General features: G+C 38.7%; 1 protein-coding gene across 7 annotated transcripts in view; it reads left to right on the top strand.

Moving 5' to 3' along the window:
- Positions 1–20,317, top strand: part of MPP7 (MAGUK p55 scaffold protein 7) — a 307,798-nt gene that overhangs the window by 86,943 nt on the left and 200,538 nt on the right. The window contains exon 2 of one of the 7 annotated variants that reach the window (XM_072825573.1): positions 20,064–20,103. The exons of the other annotated variants lie outside the window; for them this stretch is intronic. The gene's annotated coding sequence lies outside the window, so the exon portion shown is untranslated. The remainder of the gene's footprint in view (positions 1–20,063; positions 20,104–20,317) is intronic. 7 annotated transcript variants of the gene reach the window in all.

The raw sequence follows: 20,317 nt of genomic DNA on the forward strand, positions 1-20,317 counted from the left end.
AAAGCATGGCAAATGCCATGATATTCCTGTTATTATTCACTCAGATTTAAGTTCCTGTTAGGAACTTTTTGCCATCCTTCAGACCTCTCACATTCTTCTTTTAAGAAATGAAACAATCCCTACCCCATTCTTGCATTTTATTTCTACCTGTCACCAGAAATTAAAAAACTATTCTAAAGTTATATTCTGTCATTAAGGGATTCAGTTTAAACAAACAAGTATATTTCACCTTATTATCAGTGGTAAGATTTAGTGATACTTTGAATAAAGGCTTCTAAGAAAGGGAGGAAACTCATGTATGTTTGTGTAAACTCCTCCTCTTCTAATCTGTTTCAGGGGGTGGGTGAAGTAAGTCAGTGCCCCTTTGAAGTCCTAATCGGGGGTTCCTCAGAATTAGCACTTTTTAATTTTTAAAAAATGTTTTATTTATTTATTGATGAGAGGCACAGAGAGGGGCAGATGAAGGGAAAAGCAGGCTCCTCACAGGGAGCCCGAGGTGGGACTTGATTCCTGGACCCAGGATTATGCTCTGAGCCAAAGGCAGACACTCAACCACTGAGCCACCCATGCATCCCAGCACTTTTTAATTTAAAAGAAATTTTAATTAAAAAGGTTTTTTTTTTTTTTTTAGATGCTTGACACACATTACATTAGTTTCAGGTGCACAACATAGTGATCCAGCTTCTCTGTATGTTATGCTGTGCTCACACAAGTGTAGCTACCATCTGTCACTATACAACACTATATGTCATTGACTATATTCCTTTTTTTTTTTAAAAGGATTTCTTTATTATTATTATTTTTATTTGTTTTTTTATTGAGAGACACCGAAAGGGAAGTAGAGACACAGGCAGATGGCAAAGCAGGCTCCCTGCACTGAGCCTGATGCAGGGCTTGATCCCAGGACCCCGGGATCTTGATCTGAACTGAAGGCAGACACTCAATCACTGAGCCACCCAGGTGCCCTCATTGCCTAGATTCCTCAGGCTGTGCCTTTGACTCCCGTGAATTAGTCATCCCATAACTAGGAGCCTGTGTCTCCCATGCCCCTTCACTCATTCTGCCCATGCCCCCCACCGACCTCCCCTCTGGCAACCATCAGTTTGTTTTCTGTACTTATAGGCCTGAGAACCAGCACTTTTTAAAAATGTAAATTCACGGGCCCTTTTAGAAACTATTAACACAGAATGTGAGTGGGCTTGAGGAGCTATGCCTTACATTTTTAAGGCCCCTCAAAAGAAGGGGCTTACTTAGTGTGTGACTAAAAATAACATTCTGTGTGTTACACTGACTGTCCTGAATTCGGCTTCCCCAGTGCCATCTGTAAGCAGCTGAGATAGCAGTCTTCAGTGCGGACAGTTATTAGCACCCTGATTTTAACAAAGCTGAATCACAGATTTGGAAATCTCATTCTTTGCTATTTGAAGCATATCCATAACTTACCTTTTGGTAGGTTGGTCTCATCTTCATCCATCAATAATGTTTTTTTTTTTTTTTCCCACTGTAATTTACCCTGAGGCTTAGTTTTTCTAAAGAAGTGATTTTTGATTTCAAATACATAAATATCTTTTTTTTTTTTTTTTTTTCTCAAGACATTACCTTGGAAGCCAGGTCTTTCGGAAAAAAATTCTTCTCTTCCTTTTAGTTTTTATGTAGTCCCACATTGTGTTCTACTATATAAAATAAATGATTCAACTTTCTATAATGGTTTGGGAAATTATAGATAAAATTTGAGTCATAAATTTACTAGTTGTGTAATGAATAAGTTTTATGTCTTGCTATTTGCCTCAGTTTAATTGCAAAATATTGTTGCTTATATCTATGTCGAAGAATGATTAGAATGGAGTACTTCTAATTTCTGGGGGCCGTGGAAGGGTTATCATGGAAACAGCAGAGGCTACTCAGATTTGAAAATGACTTTCCATACATAGCTGGCTCACTTGGTGCAAATCTAAGTGTCTGTGTGACTCACACCTGGCTTGGTGATATTTTTGACCTGTGTGTCCCAACCAGGTTTGAGTCCTGTTCCAAGAGTCACTGCATTCAGGGAGCTCCAAAAGCATGGTGCACACATGAGATGCTCATGGTTCTATGTAGCTCCTTGCAGACCAGCTGCAGTTTACTGGTCAGGGGTCATTCTTCTACCCCAGGTAGTATTGCTTGGCACTGTCATCTCCAGGGTACAGAGCGAGAGAGCATGACCAAAGGGCAGGTGCTCATGCAGCAGGAGAGTGGCCTTTCTGACACACATAGTGCTCACGAAGGGAAATGCTTTCAAATACCTTCCGGGTAAAACATACCATTTCTTCCTCTTCCCCTTTCTACTTATTTCACTAAGGAAAAAAAAGTTTAATTACACAAGTAATACATTGTCAAAGATGGATAGAGAAAAAAGGAAAAGAATTCTTTACCCACTTTTCCTCTGCCCCCAATCTCATTTCTTTCACCATTTGATGAGTATCCTTCAAGAATGTTCTGTACATTAAACACTTATATAGGGATGTGCATAAACATATTTTTAAGGCATTAAGCACTGATAGGTGGATATACATAAATATATAAGGATGGACATACAGAAATCTATCTCTTTTTCTTTCCTTTTTAATCAGATTCTGTCCTACTCTGTGGATTGTTCTATGACTTTCTTTCTAGACCAAGTAATGTGTCAGAGCTGTATTTCCATGGTGTGTGTGTGTGTGTGTGTGTGTGTGTGTGTGTGTGTGTGTCTGTCTGTCTGTCTGTCTAGATAACCTTTCTATACATATATCTGTATCTCTACCTCATTCTTCTAAACTAAGGCATACTTTTCCATCGTATCCCAGTTGAATGAACTATAGTATCATAATTCTGTTGATGAAAGCCTCAGCTTTGCTCCTTTTGTAATATTTTGGAAGAAAAGATGTAAATATTGAATGGATGTTATCAAATTGTCCTCCAGAGGGGTTAAAGCACTTGATGACCGTGGACAGTGCACTAAAGAATCTTTCTCTTGTAATTTTGCTGAACCTTTATAATTTTTACCCATCTGAGAGGTAAAACATGGTATCTTAAGTGTTAAAGGTGCATTACTACTCGTATTGAGCCTATTTCCACTTGTTTGATGGCCATTTGTTCCTTGGATTTGTCAATTCATCTCCTTTCCCATTTTTCTATTGATTATCATCTTCTTATGTTTTTTTACAGAATTTCTTTATTTGCATTTTGTATATGATGGGGCATTTTAGGTTGAAACACCATTTTTTTTTTTCTGTCTAACCATTTGTCCTTTGTTTTCTTAAGTAGTATTTCTTTTATTGAAGTTGGTAACTTCTATGTGGACAAATCATTTTTTTCTGTAGGGTTAATGCTTTTTTTTCTTATGCTTTCCTTCCTACTGCAAGATAATGGAGATATTCTCTAAGATTTTCTTCTGAGAGTGAAAACTTTGTTTTTACATACTTGAATTTTAGTCCGTCATTTACATGTGGAATGAAACTGTAATCCAATTTTATTTCCCATGTGAACAGCCAGTAGTCCCCAGATCACTTACTCAGTAGTCTATCCTTTAGACATAAATTTGTAATATCCTCTTTATTGTATACCAGTATTATGTATGTTCTGGGTTTTCTTTCTTGGCTTTTTTTGAAAAATAATTTTAATGGACCCTATTTTTTAGAGCAATTTCAGATTTATAGAAAGATTATGAAGATAATACAGAGTTCCAGTACACCTTATACCTTGTTTCCCTGATCACTAACATCTTTCCTTAGTTTGGTACATTCATTTTGATTAGTGAATTGATACTGATACCACGGTTTTTTTTCTTTTAAAGATTTTATTTATTTATTCATGAGAGACACAGAGAGAAAGAGGGGCAGAGACACAGACAGAGGGAGAAGCAGGCTCCATGCAGGGAGCCCAACGTGGGACTCGATCCCGGGTCTCCAGGATCATACCCTGAGCTGACGGTGGCACTAAACCCTGAGCCACCTGGGCTGCCCTGATACAGTTATTAACTATAATTTATACTTCATTCAGATTTTCTCAGTTTTCCCCTAATATCCCCCCCCTTTTTTTTTTGGCTCCAGGATCTTCTCTTTCATTTAGTTGTCATTGTCTCATTAGGCTCCTCTCAGCTCTGAGGGTTTCTCAGACTTTCCTTGTCTTTGCTGACCTTGACCCTTTTTAGGCGTACTAGTCAGGTGTGTTGTAGAATTCTCCTCTATTGGCATTTGCCTTCTATAAAGTACCATTTTTATCATATCAAGGGTATATACCATCAACTTGATTTGTGACTATTGTTATTGGTCCACAGGGTGAAATAGTCTTTGTCAGTTTTCTCCACTGTAAAGTTGTTCTCTTTTCCCATTCTTTGCATACTGTACTGTTTGGAAGGAGGTCTCCATGTGCAGCCCACACTAGAGTAGTGTGTTAGGCTTGCCCTTCTTTAGAAGCTAAAGTATCTCTATAATAAATTTGGAATATTTTGTCTTTTTTTCCTCCTATTTATTCAGTCATTTCTTCATATCAATGTGGACTAATGGACATTTATTGGTATTTTGGGTTATAATCCAGTACTAAGTTTATTTTGTTCCAGTTGTGTTCCACAATGTGTTCCACATTGTTCCAGTTTTGGCTGTCAGGAGCTGTTTCAGTTGGCTCCCATCAATGTGGGCTTGCTTGTTTTCATTTTAACAATTCTTAACTTTGGTACTGCCGGGTGCCTGAGGCTCATTTTACAGTGCTCCAGTTCTGGGAATCAGCCATTTCTCCAGGGAGCCTTTTACTGGGCAGTGAGATTAGATCCCAGGATCTGGGTGATGGTCTGTACATTGCTACCAGAGTGTTTTTTCTTATATGTCCTCTCATCTGACAGAGCAAAGAAACACATGTATATATGCTAACCCATGTAGATAATACACATTGTCAACATTTTTGTGTGCGATCAGCTGTAACTGTAGTGAGCTAAAGATGAATTCTTACTGATGTCACTAACTAATTCATTAACAAATGGATCGTTTTAGCCTCCTTCCTTTGCTTGTCAGTTCCCACTCCCAACAGTGAGAAGCGTGGCTGTCACCATCCATTTACTCATTCAATTCCAGTGTATGTGTGAAGCAATATCAGAATTGTTAATCTACACCTCATGGGAAACAGCTTTTATCGACCAGAGTTGATCTTGGTTTCCTTCCTCTGATAGTATTGTCCTGTTTTTGATTTTATGGAATCATTCCTTTCGTCCATAGTACCTATGTTCATTCTAGTTTATAAAGTAATTGATTTTTTTCAAACATTATATAACATGAAATGTATATATAGACATACACATAAAACTTTTCAAAAGACAGTTTTAAAATTGGCTATAATGCAATAGCCATGTGATCACCATTTGGTTCAAGAAATCAAGCATCCTGAAAGCAACCTTTCTTCCCATTCACAATCTCTTCAACTCCTTACAAGTGGACATTTAAAAAAAAGATTCCTGTTTTACACTATACAGAAAACATAGTTTATGATTTATGTAAGCTCCCAGGCAGCATAGCTTAATTTCTTATTTTTGAACTTCAGACATGGGATTTTACCATATGAATTGGAGTAGTTCTATGTGTTAGACCTTCCAACCACCTTTTCTTGTTCTGTGGCTTGTCCTCTTATGCTTTGCTCTGTCCTCTCCTATTCTCTATGCAGAAGTTACTCGTCAAGCACCATTTTCCTTTAGATTAGTGAGTTTTGAATTGTGTTCATGAAATATTTCCTTAACTTATGACCAAAAAGTTATTCCCTTTTCCATTTTCATCTTGATTTCACTACTCTAGATTTTTGTTTGTAACATGTGAATCTGGATCTCAAAAGAAATTCTCTCAACATTTCTTCTTTGTCATATTTGCTCTAGGTTTTTTTCATATTTGCCATTTACTTGATTAAGGAATTTTACTTTTATTCTTTGTAAAATGACTTTTTTTTTTTTTTAAGATTTTATTTATTTATTCATGAGAGTCACAGAGAGAGAGAGAGGCAGAGACATAGGCAGAGGGAGAAGCAGGCTCCATGCAGGGAGCCCGATGTGGGATTCGATCTGGGATCTCCAGGATCGCGCCCTGGGCCAAAGGCAGGCGCCAAACCGCTGCGCCACCCAGGGATCCCTGTAAAATGACTTTTTAAATGACTAGCCATTGAACTTTGTCAAGTGCTTTTTATTAATTTATTGTAATGATCATATGATTTGTTTCCTGTCAATCTCAACATAGCAAAGTTCATTGGTTTTTGACATTTTTTTTTTTTTTTTTACTGATTTTTGAGTGTTCAACCAACTGTCATTGGACCATTATTTGAGATAACCTAATTTGTTCATGATTTGTTATCCTTTTCATATAATCTGCTGGAGTTAGTTGACTCATAGTTTATTTATAACTTTAATGTCCCCTTTTATGAGACCTCAGCCTATAATTTTGCTTTCTCATTCTCTCATATCAGATTTTCACAATATCCTGGGTAGCCTTATGTTGTGAGGTGGAAGTCTCTACTGTTCTGTGGATAAGTTTATGAAAGACTGAAGTTAGTTTTTCCTTTAGCCGAACTGACTTGTTGAGTTACTGGGGCCTGGACGTTTTCTTTTTGATAAGGATATTGGTAACTATTTTAAAGATGACAAGAATGTTTAGGCTTTCTATTTCTTCTTGACTTAGTTTTAATGATTTATATTTTTTAAGATTTGGTCCATTTCACCTAAATTGTCAAATTTCTAAAAAAGTTGCTTATAATATTTCACGTGTGCAGTTTCTGTGTTGTTTTTCATCTTGGTCCTGATATTGGTACTTACTGCCCTTTCTTCTCTTTCCTCAATATTGCCAGAGTTTTGGCATTACTCTTTTTAGATATAAAACTTTTAGCCTTATTAATTTTCTTCATTGTATATTAGTTTTTATTTCATTGACTTTTTAAAAAAAATCTTTTTCTAGTTATGAACATTTGTTCATAAATTTTCCACCTTCTTCTTTTCCTAACATTAGCATTTAAGGCTATTTCTCTCAAGGTACTGGTTTTCTTAACTTAGAATCATTTTGTAATTGGTAACAGACTTTTCTTGAATTTACAAATAAGAATTTTTAAATTTATCTTTTGTTCCTGAATTCTACCTTAATTGCTTTGAGGTCAGAAAACTTAATTTGCATTGTTTCAGTCCTTTGAAATTTGTTTGCACTTTATGGCCAGCTACATATTCAATTTCTGTACATATGCTCTGTGTCTAAAAAGCTATATTCTGCAGTCATTGAGTATAGTTTTTTTTTCCCTGTAGATCAAGTTTGTAAAGTTATTCAAATATTCTTCTGTGTTTTCACTGATTTTTGTTCGTCTATTCTCTCAGTTACCAAGAGAAGTAGTGTAAAAAAGTTTCCCTTTATGACCATGGTTGTTTTCTTGCAGTTCTGTTCAGTTTTTTGAGTAGTTTTTAAAATTTTATTTATTTACTTGACACTGAACAGAGGAGGAAGAGTGACAGGCAGAGGAGAGGGAGAAGCAGGCTCTCCCCATGGAGCGAGGACCCTGATGCGGGCCTTGATTCCAGGATCCTGGAATCCTGACCTGAGTAGAAGGCACATGCTTAACCGACTGAGCCACCCAGTTGCCTTCTGTTCAATTTTTGTTGTATATATTTAAATTTGTTATTAAATATGAATTTGTTATTTTGCTGGTGAAGTACTACACTTCATACTTTTTTTTTTTTACACTTCATACTTTTTAATACACTTTATTTTAAAGTAAATATACCTTTTGTTGCCATTTTTGCATATCTTTTCCTATCCTTTTATTGTCAACTTTTTGTATTCCTGCTTTATTATAGCTTTTGTGAGTTATAGTTGGAGCTTTCTGAGGCAACAGGCCAGAAGTCTTTGCTTTTAACTGGAATATCTTCAGTACAGTTCATTATAATGTATGATTTTTAAAATTTAAAATCTAACATATTTTGTGTTGTTTTGTCCTGATTTTTCTAAGTTTCTTTTTCTATTATGTATTCTTTCGGATTGGTTAGGGTTTTCCCTGTGTACAGTTTTGAAGTTAATACATTCTCTTTTATGTTCTTTTAGTGGCTACCTTAGAAATTATGACATGAATCCTTTATTATAAAATCCTATCTTAATCTCGTTTTATTGTCATCTGGAAAAAATTCAGAGATCTTAGGACACTTTTGCCCCATATACTTTCCTGCCAACTTAAGTGCTATTGTGTCCTGTATTTTAATTCTCTCTAAAAAGCAAACAAAAAACAAAAACCCCTCACAACCTTGAAGATATCCTTATTTTGCTTTATATTGTCAGTATTCATTTAGTATTACCACCATTTTGTTTGTTCTACTCTCCATCTTACAGCTCAGCCTTGTCACCCAGGCTGATTTTTCACCTGTTTAAAGTAAAACAGCTCTAGAATCTTCTGTGTTGAAGGTTTGTGGCTATCAAACTATGTCTTTCAGTGTATCAGTACATGTTTTTATTTTCCTCCATTTTTTTCATTTTAAAGTATAATCGATATGACATACTAGTTTTAGGTGTGCAACATAAAATTGGCATTTGTATACCTTGCACAATGATCACCATATCTTGTCTTGTTAACATCTCCCTCCATGCACAGTCACACCTTTTTTTTTCTTGTGATAAGAACTTTTAAGATGTATTTTCTTTTTTTTTAAAGATGTATTTTCTTAAAGCAACTTTCAAATTTCCAATGCATTATTATTGACTATAGTCACCATGCTGTGCATGACTTCATTTTATAACTGGAAGTTTGTACCTCTTGATCCCCTTCATCCATTTTACCCACCCAGCCTCACTCCCTTCCCTTTTGGCAACCACCTGTGTATTCTCTGTACCTCTGACTTTTATTTGTTTTTTAGATTTTGGGTATAAATGAAATCATACCATATTTGTCTGTCACTGACTTTTTTTCACTTAGCATAATACCCTCAAGGTTCATACAAGTTGCAAATGGCTAGATTTTATTTTATGGCTGAGTAGTATTCTTGTGTGTGTGTGTAGATCTTTTCCCATTCATCCCTCTAAGGATGGTTATTTCCATATCTTGGCTATTGTAAATAATGCTGCAATGAACATAGAGGTACACGTATCTTTTTGAATTAGTTTTTCTTCAAATAAATACCCAAAAGTGGAATTGCTGGATCAATGTGGGAGTTGTATTTTTAAGTTTTTGACTGTTTTCCAGATTATTTTCTATGGTGGTTGCACCAATTTACAACCTCACCAACAGTGCACAAGGGTCTCCTTTGCCCACAGCCTCATCACTTGTTATTTCTTGTCTTTTTGATATTGGCCTTTCTCACAGGTGTGAAGCAATATCTCATTGTGATTTTCATTTGCATTTCTCTGATGATTTGTGATGTTGAACATCTTTTCGTTTGCCTGTTGGTGATCTTTATGTCTTCTTTGGGAAAATATCTATTCAGATCCTCTGCCCATTTTTCAAATTGAATTGTTTGTTTCTTGTTGATATTGAACTCTATGAATTTTTTACATATTTTGGCTGTTATTGAATAGGATTTGCAGTTCTTCCATTCAGTAGATTGCCTCTTTTATTTTGTTAATGATTCTCTTTGCTGTGCAGAAGCTTTTTAGTTTTATGTAGTCTTATTTATTTTTGCTTTTTGATGCCACTGCCTTTGGAATCATAAGATCCAAAAAAAAAAAAAAAAAAAAAATCTCCAAGAGTGATGTCAAAGAGCTTACCACCTATGTTTTCTTCTAGGAGTTTAATGATTTCAGGTCTTTCATTCAAGTCATTAATCTATTTTGAGTTAATTTCTACGTATAGTGTGACATGATGGTCCAGTTTCGTTCTTTTATATGTAGCTGTCTAGTTTTCCGAGCACCATTTATTGAGGAGATTATTCTTTCTCCATTGTATATTCTTGCCTCTTTTGTTGTAAAGTAATTGGCCGTATATGCCTGGGTTTACTTCTGTCTGTCTTCTGTCCCCCTGCTCTGTGTGTCTGTTTTTATGCCAATACCATACATTTTGATTACTTTAGTTTTTAGATACTATAACTTGAAAACAAGGAGTGTGATGTCTCAAACTTGTCCTTTCTCAAGATATGCTTTGGCTGTTTAGGATCTTTTGTGGTTCTATACAAATTTTACAATTGTTAGGAAACAACAAATGTTGGAGAGGATGTGGAGAAAGGGGAACCCTCTTGCACTGTTGGTGGGAATGTGAACTGGTACAGCCACTCTGGAAAACTGTGTGGAGGTTCCTCAAAAAGTTAAAAATAGAGCTACCCTATGAGCCAGCAATTGCACTGCTGGGGATTTACCCCAAAGATACAGATGCAGTGAAACGCCGGGACACCTGCACCCCAGTGTTTATAGCAGCAATGTCCACAATAGCCAAACTGTGGAAGGAGCCTGGGTGTCCAGGTGAATCGATAGAGATGATGTGGTGTATATATAGAATGGAATATTCAGCCATTAGAAATGATGACTACCCACCATTTGCTTCAACGTAGATGGAACTGGAGGGTATTATGCTGAGTGAAGTAAGTCATTCGGAGAGGGACAGACATTCTATGGTCTCATTCATTTGGGGAATATAAAAAATAGTGAAAGGGATTAAAGGGGAAAGAAGAGAAAATGAGAAATATCAGAGAGGGTGACAAAACATGAGAGACTCCTAACTCTGGGAAATAAACAGGGGTAGTGGAAGGGGAGGGGCACGGGGGGATGGGGTGACTGGGTCGGGCACTGAGTGGGGGCACTTGACGGGATGAGCACTGGGTGTTATATGTTGGCAAATTGAACTCCAATAAAAAAATATTAACACAAAAAAATTTTACGATTGTTCTATTTCTATGAAAAATTCCACTAGAATTTCGATAGGAATTGCCTTCACTCTGTAGATTGCTTTGGTTAGTGTGGACATTTTTGCAATATTCTTCAACCCAGCAGTATGGAATATCTTTCTGTTAATTTGTGTCGTTGTCTCTCTTCAGTTTCCTGTAGTTTTCAGAATATATAGATCCTTCATCTTGGTTAAATTTATTCTTGGGTATTTTTTAAAATGTAATTTTATTTATTTATTTATTTACTTATTTATTTTTTAAATGTAATTTTAAATGGGATTTGTTTTCTTAGTTTCTCTTCCTGATAGTTTGTTGGTGTACACAAGTGCGACAGAATTTTGTACATCAGTTGTGTACTTGCAACTTTATTGAATTCATTTATTAGTTCTAACCGTCTTTTCCATAGTCTTTAGGGTTTTCTATGTATAAAATTGCGTTATCTACAAATAGTGATGGTTTTACTTCTTCCTTTACAATTTGGATTCCAATTTATTTCTTTTTTCTGCCTAATTGCTGTGGCCGAGACTTCTAATACTGTGTTGAATCAAAGTGGTGAGAATGAGCATCTTAGCCTTGTTTCTGATTGTAAGCAGGAAGCTTTTCCCTCTTGAGCATGATGCTAGCTGTGGGGTTGTCATACGTGGTCTTATATTTTGAGGTACATTTTGTCTATACGCACTTTGTTGATTTTGGGGTTTAATCTTGGTGTTTCATTGGGAACATGTTTGTCTGTTTCCTCATGTTGCCTGACTTTGTATGTATGTCTTTGCGTTAGGTGAAACAGCTATCTCTTCTAGTCCTGAAGGTGTGGCCCTGTGTGGGTGATCATTTTTATTGTTTAACTTTGCTTTAGTTTTTGTTGTCTCTCATAGTGTGTCTCCAATTATTCTAAACCTGTGGGGCTCACAAACACAATCCACCCTGGCCACCAGAGTCTCATATTCAGTAGGCTTTGCCTGTGTGGGGTGCATGTATCTGCTGACTTGGGGGCCTCTGGCAGTGGAAGTGTCACTAGAGGTCAGGGCACTGGCCTCCTGCTTCTGGCAGGGCCATGGCAGCAGTGTGGAGGGGGAAGGAGGTACTAGAAGGTTAGATTGAGAATGCAAAAACAATTCCTGCCAGCATTGGCAGTAGCAAGGTAGAGAAAGAGCATAAATATGCCACCTTCCAGAGGCTTTTGTCTTTGGACGGAATCTGAAAAGGCATTTGTCCTTCTGGTAGATGCTTTAAGATTAGCAAATGAAACTCCTTTACATCTGGTTTAAGCTCCTTTCAAACTGGTGCTTTTGTACTGGGTCTTAAGGCAAATGAGTCTGAGTGTGAGCCCTATAAGAGCAGAGTCTGCATTCACTACAGCCCTATGATTCTCTTGGATGGAAGCTCCATTGGTTTCCACCAGCCAGGTGTTTTGGGAGCTGTCTGTCTGGTGGTGCATCTCTTAGGGGTCACGGTGCATGATGTATAGGACAGATCCCTCCTTCAGGGAGGGGTTCTGTATTTGTGAGACCCCTCCTTCATGGGTTGTTGTATGGGGGGTGGGTTTTTGACAAAAATACAACTACGTCTGTTCTCCTCACTGTCTGTGTAGTTTTTTACCCCTGTTGTGAAGTAGTTGTCCAGCGAGTTTTCAGGTTCTTCTCAGAGGTTGTTGTTTTATATGTAGCTGTAGAGGAAGGGAGTTCAGGACTTTTTTATGTCACTATCTTCAATTACCTCCTTGTTCACCTCTATTCTTTCTTTCTTTCTTTTTTGTTTTAAAGATTTTATTTATTTAATCATGAGAGAAACAGAAGCAGAGACACAGGAAGAGGGAGAAGCAGGCTCTCTGCAGGAAGTCTGATGCAGGACTCGATCCCAGGACCTCCATCCAGGCCACCCACCTCTTTTCTTGAATGGCATTTTTACTAAGCAAAGAATGCTAGGTTGGCTATTATTACTTACTTACTTATTTTTAGTATAGTGAAAGATGATGAAATGATATCTTAAAGTTGCTATTTAGGAGTCAGCTATCAGGATCTCTGCTTTTTATTTTTTTATATTGGAGTTCAATTTGCCAACATATAGCATATCACCCAGTGCTCATCCTGTCAAGTGCCCCCTCAGTGCCCGCCACCCAGCTCCCCTTCCATGACCCCTTGCTTGTTTCCTAGAGTTAGGAGTCTCTCATGTTTTGTCACCCTCTCTGATATTTCCCACTCATTTTCTCTCCTTTCCCCTTTATTCCCTTTCACTATTTTTTATATTCCCCAAATGAATGAGACCATAGAATGTTTGTCCTTCTCTGATTGACTTATTTCACTTGGCATAATACCCTCCAGGTCCATCCACATTGAAGCAAATGGTGGGTATTCGTCATTTCTAATGGCTGAATAATATTCCATTGTATACATAGACCACAGCTTCTTTATCCATTCATCTTTCGATGGACACCGAGGCTCCTTCCACAGTTTGGCTATTGTGGACATTGCTGCTAAAAACATCGGTGTGCAGGTGTCCTGGCGTTTCACTGCATCTGTGTCTTTGGGGTAAATCCCCAGCAGAGCAATTGCTGGGTTGTAGGGCAGATCTATTTTTAACTCTTTGAGGAACCTCCACACAGTTTTCCAGAGTGGCTGTACCAGTTCACATTCCCACCAACAGTGCAAGAGGGTTCCCCTTTCTCCACATCCTCTCCAACATTTGTTGTTTCCTGCCTTGTTAATTTTCCCCATTCTCACTGGTGTGAGGTGGTATCTCATTGTGGTTTTGATTTGTATTTCCCTGATGGCAAGTGATACGGAGCATTTTCTCATGTGTTTGTTGGCCATGTCTATGTCTTCTCTTCTTTTGTGAGATTTCTCTTCATGTCTTTTGCCCATTTCATGATTGGATTGTTTGTTTCTTTGCTGTTGAGTTTATTTTTTTATTTTTTATTTTTTTTTAAAGATTTTATTTATTTATTCATGATAGTCACAGAGAGAGAGAGAGAGGCAGAGACACAGGCAGAGGGAGAAGCAGGCTCCATGCACCGGGAGCCCGACGTGGGATTCGATCCCGGGTCTCCAGGATCGCGCCCTGGGCCAAAGGCAGGCGCCAAACCGCTGCGCCACCCAGGGATCCCAGCTGTTGAGTTTAATAAGTTCTTTATAGATCTTGGAAACTAGCCCTTTATCTGATACGTCATTTGCCAATACCTTCTCCCATTCTGTAGGTTGTCTTTTAGTTTTGTTGAATGTTTCTTTTGATGTGCAGAAGCTTTTTATTTGATGAAGTCCCAATAGTTCATTTTTGCTTTTGTTTCCCTTGCCTTCATGGATGTATCTTGCAAGAAGTTGCTGTGGCCAGGTTAAAAAAGGGTGTTGCCTGTGTTCTCCTCTAGGATTTTGATGGATTCTTGTCTCACATTTAGATCTTTCATCCATTTTGAGTTTATCTTTGTGTCTGGTGTAAGAGAATGGTCCAGTTTCATTCTTCTGCATGTGGATGTCCAATTTTCCCAGCACCATTTATTGAAGAGATTGTCCTTTTTCCAGTGGATAGTCTTTCCTGCTTTGTCGAATATTACTTGACCATAGAGTTGAGGGCCCATTTCTGGATTCTCTGTTCTGTTCCATTGATCTATGTGTCTGTTTTTGTGCCAGTACCACACTGTCTTGATGACCACAGCTTTGTAGTACAACCTGAAATCTGGCATTGTGATGCCCCCAGCTCTGGTTTTCTTTTTTAATATTCCCCTGGCTATTCGGGGTCTTTTCTGATTCCACACAAATCTTAAGGTGATTTGTTTCAACTCTCTGAAGAAAGTCTGTGGTATTTGGATAGGGCTTGAATTGTATGTGTAAATTGCCCTGGGTAGCATTGACATTTTCACAATATTAATTCTTCCAATCCATGATCATGGAATATTTTTCCATCTCTTTGTGTCTTCCTCAATTTTTCAGAAGGGTTCTATAGTTTTTAGGGTATAGATCCTTTACCTCTGTGGTTAGGTTTATTCCTAGGTATCTTATGCTTTTGGGTGCAATTTTAAATGGGACTGACTCCTTAATTTCTCTTTCTTCAGTCTCATTGTTAGTGTATAGCCACTGATTTCTGGGCATTTTGTATCCTGCCACACTGCCGAATTGTTGTATGAGTTCTAGCAATCTTGGGGTGGAGTCTTTTGGTTTTTTTATGTAGAGTATCATATCATCTGTGAAGAGGGAGAGTTTGACTTCTTTGTTAATTTGAAAGCCTTTTATTTCTTTTTGTTGCCTGATTGCTGAGGCTAGGACTTCTAGTACTATGTTGAATAGTAGTGGTGAGAGTGAACATCCCTGTCCTGTTCCTGATCTTAGGGGAAAGGCTCCTAGTGTTTCCCCATTGAGAATGATATTGGCTGTGGGCTGTTTGTAGATGGCTTTTAAGATGTTGAGGAATGTTCCCTCTATCCCTACGCTCAGAAGAGTTTTGTTCAGGAATGGATGCTGTATTTTGTCCAATGCTTTCTCTGCATCTATTGAGACGATCATATGGTTCCTGTTTTTTCTCTTGTTGATGTGATCTATCACATTGTTTTACGAATGTTGAAGCAGGCTTGCATCCTGGGGATAAATTCCACTTGGTCATGGTGAATAATCTTTTTAATGTACTGTTGGATCCTATTGTCTAGTATCTTGTTGAGAATTTTTGCATCTGTGTTCATCAGGGATATTGGTCTATAATTCTCCTTTTTGGTGGGGTCTTTGGTTTTGGAATTAAGGTGATGCTGGCCTCATAGAAAGAGTTTGGAAGTATTTCATCTGTTTCTATGTTTCAGAACAGCTTTCATAGAATAGGTATCATTTCTTCTTTAAACATTGGATAGAATTCCCCTGGGAAGCCATCTGGCCCTGGACTTTTGTGTCTTGGGAGGTTTTTGATGATTGCTTCAATTTCCTGCCTGGTTTTCGGCTTGTTTAGGTTTTCTATTTCTTCCTGTTCCAGTTTTTGTAGTTTTTGGTTTTCCAGAAATGCGTCCATTTCGTCTAGATTGCCTAATTTATTGGCGTATAGCTGTTCATGATATGTTTTTAAAATCATTTGTATTTCCTTGGTATTGGTGGTGATCTTTCCTTTTTCATTCGTGATTTTATTAATTTGAGTCTTTTCACTTTTGTTTTTAATAATGGTTTATCTATCTTATTAATTCTTTCAAAGAACCAACTCCTGGTTTTGTTGATCTGTTCCACAGTTCTTCTGGTCTCTATTTCATTGAGTTCTGCTCAAATCTTTATTAATTCTCTTCAATCTGGGTGTAGGTTTTGTTTGCTGTTTTTTCTCTAGCTCCTTTAGGTGTGAGGTTAGCTTTTGTATTTGATTTTTTTCCAGTTTTTTGAGGGATGCTTGTATTGCAATGTATTTCCCTCTCAGGACTGCTTTTGCTGCATCCCAAAGATTTTGAACGGTTGTGTCTTCCTTCTCATTAGTTTCCATGAATCTTTTTAATTCTTCTCTAATTTCCTGGTTAACCCTTTCATCTTTTAGTAGGATGCTCTTTAACCTCCACCTGTTTGAATTTCTTCCAAATTTCTTCTTGTGATTGAGTTCAAGTTTCAAAGCATTATGGTCTGAAAATATGCAAGGGACAATCCCAGTCTTTTGATATTGGTTAAGTCCTGATTTGTGACCCAGTGGTCTATTCTGGAGAAAGTTCCATGTGCACTTGAGTATGTGTATTGAGTATTGAGTATGTGTATTCAGTTACATTTGTAAAGTTCTGTAAATATCTGTGAAATCCACCTGGTCCAGGGTATCATTTAAAGCTCTTGTTTCTTTGGAAATGTTGTGTTTAGAAAATCTGTCATTTACAGAAAGCACCGTGTTGAAGTCTCCCAGTATAAGTGTATTATTATCTAAGTATGTCTTAACTTTGGTTATTAATTGATTGATATACTTGGCAGTTCACATTAGGGGCATAAATATTCATTATTGTTAGGTCCTCTTGTTGGATAGATTCTTTAAGTATGATATAGCATCCCTCTCCTTCTCTTACTACAGTCTTTGGGATAAACTTTAATAATCTGATATAAGGATTGCTAACCCTGCTTTCTTTTGAGGACCATTTGAATGGTAAATGGTTCTGCAACCTTTTATTTTCAGGCTGTAGGTGTCCTTAGGTCTAAAATGAGGCTCAAATAGATGGGTCTTGCTTTTTTATCCAGTCTGAAACCCTGTGCCTTTTGATGGGATCATTAAGCCCATTCACGTTCAAAGCTACTACTGAAAGATATGAATTTAGTGTCATCATAATACCTATTCAGTCCCTGTATTTATGCATTGTTTCTTTGTGCTTCCTCTTTCTTTTATCGAGTCCCCCTTAATATTTCTTGCAGAGCTGGTTTGGTGGTCACATATTCTTTCAGTTTCTGCCTATCTTGGAAACTCTTTATCTTTCCTTCTATTCTGAATGAGAGCCCTGCTGGATAGAGTAGTCTTGGCTGCAGGTTCTTCTCATTTAGAACCCTGACTATATCCTGCCAGCCCTTCCTGGCCTACCAGGTCTCTGTGGAGAGGTCTGCTGTTAACCTAGTATTTCTATTCATATGAGTTAGGGATCTCTTGTCTCTTGCTGCTTTAAGGATCTTTTGTTTCTTAGGAATTTGTAAGTTTCACTGTTAAATGTTGAGGTGTTGAACGGTTTTCATGGATTTCAGGGGAGGATCTCTCTCTCCTGTATATGAATACCTGTTTCTGTCCCCACGTGAGCGGGGTTCTCAGGTATAATTTGTTCAAATACACTTTCTGGTCCCTCTGTCCCTTTCAGCGCCCTCTGGAACCCCAATTAAACGTAGATTTTTCCTTCTGAGGCTGTCATTTATTTCCCTTAACCTTTCCTCATAATCTTTTGTTTTTCTCTTTTTTCCTCGCTTCCTGCCTTGCCATCAGCTTGTCTTCTATGTTACTCACGCATTCGTCTACCTCATTAACTCTTGTCGTTAGGACCTCCAGTTTGGATGGCATCTCATTTAATTGATTTTTAAATTCGTCCTGAGTAGATCTAAATTCTCCAGTCATGAAGTCTGTTAAATCCTTTATGCTTTTTTCCAGAGCCACCAGTAGCTTTCTAATTGTGCTTCTGAATTGGCTTTCTGATATTGAATTGTAATCCAAATTCTATAACTCTGTGGGAGAGAGGACTCTTTCTGATTCTTTTGTGGTGAGTTCTTCTTTCTAGTCATTTTGCTCAGTGCAGAGTGTCTAAAATCAAGTTGTACTGGAAAAAGGAATGAAAAAAAAAGGAGGGGGGAAGAACAAAAAACAAAAACAAAAAACAAGGAGGGGTATCCTCTGATTCTATATACTAGAAGTCCCTCGACTTCCCCTGGAGCTTTACAGCTCTGCTTGGTCAAGAACTTGCTCTTCCCTGTCCTTCCAGCGGGTCCTCTGGGGGAGGGGCCTGCTGTGGATTCTCAGGTGTATGTACCTGGTTGACCTGCACTGCCCCCTGCCAGGTGCAGCTTCGGTGGCAGCTGTTTATCCTGTGAGGCCCCTGTTCGCTGGCGGCCCTGCTCAGTCCCAGGCACAAGGTGACACAGGGAGGAACAACAAGACTGGTGGTGGCCAGCTTTCCAGCCCTGGAGTCAGCCCCTGCAGTAACTACCACAGCTCCCAGTCCGCAGGGGCCTGGATGCTCCAGGGGCGGGGGCCCCGATCTGCACAGCTCCGGCCCCCTGGCGGCAGGAGCGTCCTTGCTGCCCTGTGTTCTCCCGGCACTGCCTGTCCCGGGGGGAGCGCTGGATCTTGGGCTGTGTCCCCTGCACCCTGGGCTCCGGGGCCTTCGCCGCTCGAATCGCGCTCCCGGGCGGTGCAGTGGCCACCGCCTGAGCCGCCCCCGAGCTGCTCCCGGGGCCCCGCCGGCGCGTTAGGGAGCTCGGCCTGTGGTGTGTGGCGCACTGTCCCCCGGGGCGCACCTCCTCTGTTAGTGACCCCAGGAACCTGGGTCTCCACTGTCCCTCCTGGGATCCTGCCCGAGCTTCCTGCGAGCGCCTTTGCCTCCGGGAAGATCGGTGAAGCTGCCACTTCTCCGGGACGGGGCTCTCCTGTCCTGGGGGCGCTCGCCGCGGCCTTAGCCCGCTCCTCGCGGGGGCCTCTCCCCCTTGGATGCTTTTTTATTTCTTTATTTTTTTGGTCTTCCTACCTTGATAGAAGCGTGAACTCTTCCCACTGTAGCATTCCAGCTGTTCTCTCTTTAAATCTCAGGCGAAATTCGTATGTTTTCAGGATGATTTGAAAGTTATCTAGGTAATTTGGTGGGGACAGGTGACTTGGGGACCCTACTCTTCTGCCATCTTGCCCCACACCCCCCAACTCTGTTTTGAAGTAATCTTTCAAACCATGTTTTTTCTTTGGTTGTTTTTAAGACTTCAATACTTACATACCTTTTTATTTTTTTAAAATAAGTTCTCTTTAATTCTTTTAAAAATGTTTGGACAGGGGACGCCCGGGTGGCTCAGCAGTTTAGCGCCGCCTTCAGCCCAGGGTGTGATCCTGGAGACCGAGGATGGGGTCACATGTCGGGCTCCCCGCGTGGAGCCTGCTTCTCCTTCTGCCTGTGTCTCTGCCTCTCTCTCTCTTTCTGTGTCTCTCATGAATAAATAAATAAAATCTCTAAAAAAAAAATATTTGGCCAACATTGTTTACACCATAGGCTCATCTTAAATCTGGTTAACCTTATTTCCAACATCAGAAGTTGAAGTTTGATCCTTAAGCAATCAATTCGAATGAGGAAAGGTTTGACTATATCACTGCAATATTCCACTAGCACAAGCCCTTTGAAATAGCCAGAATGGACTTTATTGGCCTTGCCAGTGTCCCACAAATGTTTCATTCTCATCTTTCATTTAAAAGATGAATTATTTTTCCTTTTTGATAATGTGTATATTTCATTGTGGAAAATCAGAGTCTTCAACTTGCTGCTGTTTTTTCTTCAAAATGTTCCCAAAATGAGGTATACGCTACAGTTTTGAATTGATCATGTTTTTATTTTTACAGTTCTCTTCCAGAGCAAATCAAACTCATTAAGTGTGTGGCTGACTGCGAGCTGTTCTGTGTGAACAGAAAGCAGTGTGTGAATTAACATTTGGATACAACTTATTTTTTGTTGTTTATTAGTACATGTTGCTTCATTCCTTAAATTGAATCAGGACACTTGTTCTTGTCCTTGTTACTGCTCATCAGGTACTTATGAATGAAGCAAAAAGTCTTCTTCATGTAATATGTGTTTTTCATTCTTAAACAGGAAAATCACTAAGTGGTGTTTCTCACAGTAGCTCTCACAGGTGGGTTTTCACTTCTGTTCTATTAGTAGTTTTTTTGTAAGGTAAATATATGCTAGCATATTACATGTTAGCAGTTACTTTTCTACATTGCATGCTCTTGATATTACAAAACGGCCAACAGTCATTTTTTTTTTGAGTTTTTCAAATGAATGGCTTTATTTATTACAGTAGGTAATAGCAGTAGACTTTCCTGCAGTACAGAGTCACCTTCAAT

This window comes from Canis lupus, chromosome 5, assembly GCF_048164855.1.
Source record: "Canis lupus baileyi chromosome 5, mCanLup2.hap1, whole genome shotgun sequence".
Taxonomy (NCBI): Eukaryota; Metazoa; Chordata; class Mammalia; order Carnivora; family Canidae; genus Canis; species Canis lupus.